The sequence below is a fragment of the Cynara cardunculus genome, assembly GCF_001531365.2.
Source record: "Cynara cardunculus var. scolymus isolate 2C chromosome LG 8, CcrdV1, whole genome shotgun sequence".
Classification (NCBI taxonomy): Eukaryota; Viridiplantae; Streptophyta; class Magnoliopsida; order Asterales; family Asteraceae; genus Cynara; species Cynara cardunculus.
Window position 1 is genome coordinate 2,121,719 of NC_037535.1, and position 5,516 is coordinate 2,127,234.

Consider the following 5,516-nt stretch of genomic DNA (forward strand, 5'->3'; position numbering starts at 1 on the left):
CTTACCTGGTAAGAGCGAGACAAGGACCAAGAGTCTTACCCGGTAAGTGAGGGTTATGACTCTTACCACGGTAAGCGCTTATCGGGTAAATTGTTGCATACGATGTCGTTTTGGTGGAGTAAAATCTTACCCGGTAAGTAAATAATAGTGTTAAATTTTATCGGTAAGCACTTACCGGGTAAGTGTTTGATAAACGGCCCCTTAATATATAACCCCCAAAATAAGATCAATTAACTAAGCAAAACACTTGTAGACGGGGCGAAAATGTCCTGCATACCCGTTCAATCGATTTTCGTAAGTAGAATTTCTTTAAGGTATAAAATGTGTATATGCTAAATTTTGAGGGGTGCCTAGATATTATAAAATGCAACGAATATCAACAAGCAAACCAAAAAACTCCCAAAAGATTAACCAAAAAATCTCGTGAAACTTTGGAATTCGGCTAAAAAGATATCAAACGACTTTGCAGACCTTTGATCCACCTTAAACGTGCAGGTGCTCGGCAAAAATCTTGGTTCTGCCACTGCTTGTAGAAGGTAGATCCAAATGATGTAGTTGTCAGTAGTGGTATAAATCATGAGTCGAGTCGAGTCAAGTCAAGTGACAATACTTTTACCACATATGAAAGAAAAAAATTTACTTTTTAGCTGCCTTAATTTTTTTTTCCATAAAATAGTCAAGAAACCACAAGTCAGTGCTGGAAGACACTTTTCCATGCATTATTTTGGCATTTTTCAATGCATCCAGAAGAAAAGTGGACCCACCGCAAAAACAGATTTAGACATTGCAGCTTGCAGCACCGCAAGGACATGCCTTAGCTTGCGACACCACCATAAAGACATGATGCAGCTTGCAGCACTGCAAAAATGCCATGTGGCATGGTTTCTTGACTGTTTTGTGAAAATAGGTTTAGCGGTTGCTACAAAGTAAAACTTTTTAGCCAACGTGGTCATTTATGATAATAACTCCTTTTTTAGAGTCGTTGAGCTCAATGATCATTTTTCTCATTCAAATTGGTATTCTAACCATTTCTCTCCTGGGTTGACCCAAATGTCCCACATCCGTAATATTCAAGTATGTAATATTGCAGACCTGGCTAAAGGCCAAAAAAAGTTTAAAAATTCAACACAGATATGCAATTTCGACGGTAAACTGGTTGAATTTGACCATTTTTTGTCTTTTAGCTAGGTCCGTAATATATTACGAAAGTAGTGACATTTGGGTCAACGTGGAATAAAAATACTTAGAAAACTAATCTGGATGAGGGAAATGATCATTTGAGCTAATTTCTTGTTTTTACTAGATATTTCACATCGATCTATTATTAGTCATTTTATAAAATTGACACGTCATTTTTTTTACAGTTATCCCTTATACCAATACAGTATCAAATATTTCAAAAATAGTCCATATTGTCATATCAACAAATAGAGAAACTAATTAAAATAGTCATTTTCAGGCTTCAGATTCATTTATCAGTTATTTCTCTCCGAATATTATAAACTTGTCACTACTTCTGTAAGTACCAACTCCTCAATTTGCGAAAGAATCAAAGTGTTCTAAAAAATTTCTGAACCAGGTCCCAAATCCGTAAATTAGTCCCAACACCCACGAGTGGTGGAAGTGCCACTTGCATTTTTCTAATTCACAGATCTGGTTCATGCACTTGCGGACTTGGTTAAGAAACTTCTTAAACCACCCATATTTGTACAAACCGTGCAAACCATTTTCATCCGTTGATTTCATTGTTTAATCTTATGAAATTGTTTCATATAATATATTTTTTTTGATGAATTTGTTTCATATATGGTTAAGAAATTGTTTCATATAATACTTATTAAATTTTAATGAAATTGTTCATGTATTTCTCTAAAATTAATATAATGAAGATGATAATATCCATGATTAACACCATCCCCACAATAAAAATGATTAATCAATCTCTCATATTTACAAAAAAAATGAACAAAAAAAAATTATGATTTGTTGAATATTATACTGTTTATACAAATAACATGGTTTGCAAAGTAAACTCCCCCTTCTTTCTCTCTCTCTCTCTCTCTCTCTCTCTCTCTCTCTATATATATATATATATATAATTTCTTATATTGGAAATTGATCAAAATGACCAGTTTATACATCAAACACTAACAAAATAATCACTTTTCAAAACTTTTTAAAAAAATAACCAACCAAATCGCACTAGGGGAGATTTTGACCAAATAGGGGTGATTTTGACCAGAAGGTACGGAGGGGTCTCACATGTATCTATGTGGGAAACAAAAAAATTAGATATTATACTTGATTTTGTCCAAATCTCCACATACATTTTGACCTCTTTTTTTGTTTTCTAGTGAAGACAACTTCTAACGCAACGATTTGACACATTGGAGGCGATTTTGACTGGTATGGGGAGATTTGAAAAAAACGAGTTTTATAGGTATTCCAAGAAATTTAATTAGATTGGATTTTTGTATAAAGTCTACAAGAAAAATATGTGTTATTGGAAATAACAGCTACTTTTTGAAATACAAACCTACAATAAATATGGTCTGTGCCAAATCTAATTATTGCGACTGTTAATTTGACACTTCAAACTCTACACATTATAGTTTTAATTATAGTTTTCGTACTTTGCAGAAAATCTTATTTTCGTTTTTTATTTTATTTAGAGTGAAATTACATTGATGGTTCATGTACTCCCTTCAAATTTTGGATTTGTCGAATGAAAATATTCTCTAACAGTTTTTTTATAAATATTTTAAAATTGGGAATTAAAATATAAATTTTTAAAGGAAATTACATTTTTTTTTCTTTAAGAATTTTTTTATTTTAAAGATTTTAATATAAATTATATTTTTATAATATTATCTATTTTATTATTTTAATATATTTTTAAAAAAAATAATAAGTCAATTTTATTGGTGGAATTGTATAAAATAATCATTTCTTTTTCCCAATTTCATGTTTAAAAGAATTCTTTGTATTCAGAGTCTCTTACATTATTCTCTATTTCAAAGAACAAGATAACAATCTCTTGACCATTTTAGAAAACAAAAACTCATTTTATTTAATTTTAGAGAACAAAAACTCATTTATTTTAAATCACCTTATACCAATCAAAATCGCCCCATGGGGCGTGATTTGGCCACATCTGGGGGCGATTTGGACATAATCAGATCTAATATCTGATTTTTGTCCCCTAAATCAGATACATGTGAGACCCCTTCATACCTTCTGGTCAAAATCGCCCCTATTTGGTCAAAATCACCTATCAGGGGCGATTTGGTTGGTTATTTTCTGAAAAAGATCTAAAAAGTGGTCATTTTGTTAGCGTACGATGTTTAAACTCGTCATTTTGGTCAATTTTCCTATATATGTGTATATATATATATATATATATATGTGTGTGTGTATATATATATATGTAATGTATGTATGTATATGTGTATATAACTTTGGAGTTCTCAAATAATCAAGCCCCAATATATATTATATAATAATTAGGCTAGTTTACTTAATGTAATATTTTTAATTTTCTTAAACTCTTTTTAATAATGTAATTTTTTTAAATTATGTAATGTGCATTTGGAATTGGATATGTTTAAATTTTTTATTTGTTAGGTCAAACGGTAAAGTTGTGTGGTTTGAGATATATACGATGCGGTTCACAGTTTGAGAAAATGCTCAAACCGCACATGCGACTGCACTGCAAACATCCGTACAGAGAGTTTTAGAGAATTATTTATATTTGAAGTTTTTTTTTAGATTTTTTTATTTTAGAGAACAAGATAGAGAATCTGTTGGAGTAACATAAAAAACAAAAACTACATTTTCTTTATTTTAAAGAATCTATAGGAGATGCTCTCAAACGTCAATCCCACATTGTCTGTTAAAAAACCACTTACAACATCTCCAACAGATTCTCTATAATGGATAACCAAAAGTCAAAATTCCTTAAAGAAAATATAGTCCGTCTCCAACAGTTTCTCAAAGAGTACAATATAAATTATATTATTAAAATATTCAATAAATTTAATACAATATTATTTATCCTCCCTATACATTTAATTTCAAAAACTCTAAGGTCCCGTTTGGTTTCCCGGAATGGAATGGATTTGGAGGGATTTGGATTTCAAATCCATTCCAATCTCATGTTTAGTTTGTTGCATTGTCCGGATTTGAGATCCTACAAACATAGGATTTCGAAATCCTTAAGGGGTGCTCGAGATTTCATGTGATTTCGTAAGATTGAATTAAATAAGGTTTTAAAAAATGTTAAAAACATTTTATTTATAACAATTGATTAATAAAATTGTAAGTTAATTATTTATAATTTTTTGTATAAATTATTTATAAATAATAGAATCCAATTCCATTCCAAATCAAATACACCAATGATTTCAAATCCATTCCAATTTCACTACTAGAAAACTGGGTATTTCCGGAAACATTTCCGACGGACAAAATCCGCCAGAAATTACCGGCCGATTACCGGGAGACAACAAAAAAGTCAACTTTCGTTGACTTCCGCCGGGAAATTGTCGGAAATCCGCCGGTAAAAATATTCCGACAATATTTCCGGCGGATTTTTCAAATTATTTTTTTACAAAATTATTAACTCTAATTACAATCATTTACCGCCGGAAATAATTAAAATATTTAAATAATAAAATAGTTATTTTAAAAATAAAATACATTTCCGACGAATGTATCCGCCTGAAATATTTAAAAGAATAAATAATTATTTTAAAAATAAAATCAATTTTCCGGCGGAACAATTTATTTCCGCCGGTAATTTAATTCAATTTTTTTTTGAAAAACTTAAATATTTTCTTAATTTAATCAAGATTTTCTAAATAAACCGCGGTAAAATTTCCGGCGGCTAGTATCCGCCGGAAAAAAAATCACCGGCGCCTATTTTTCCAGCGGCTCTATCCGCCAGAAATGTGGACCTGTTTGGTAGTGATCCAAATCCAAATCCCTCCATCAAATCCGAATCTAAAATAATCTTGCAAACCAAACGAATCCTAATTGGTAGAAAGAATAGCAAATAATTTCTCTTTCACAAGTAATTAACCATTTTCTCCAAATTCACCATCGGAGCAAAAATCACCAAAATCTTTATTTTGAAGAATTTGTTGGAGACGCTCTCAGTTGCGAATCTAACTTAAGTTGTGAATTATGAGGCAAGCAAACACATGTTACAAGTCTCGAACATTTACGAGATATTCATCATGAATGATATCAACATTCGTTATAAATGTTATATAAATTAACAGTTTAAACCCTTTCATTTCATTTGGTTTTCAAATTTTATCATTTCTGGTATGAAATATTAATTTGGGTATTACAGTTTTTTCAAATGCTTGAGCTCATAAAACAGGAACGACATGTTACATTCATAGCCATGGGGAATCGTGAAGAGGAGTGATCACGGATTTAACTTTGAGAAACTTGTGTAATCCTTCCATTCCAAATTCTTTGCCGAATCCGCTCCCTTTAAACCCTCCAAA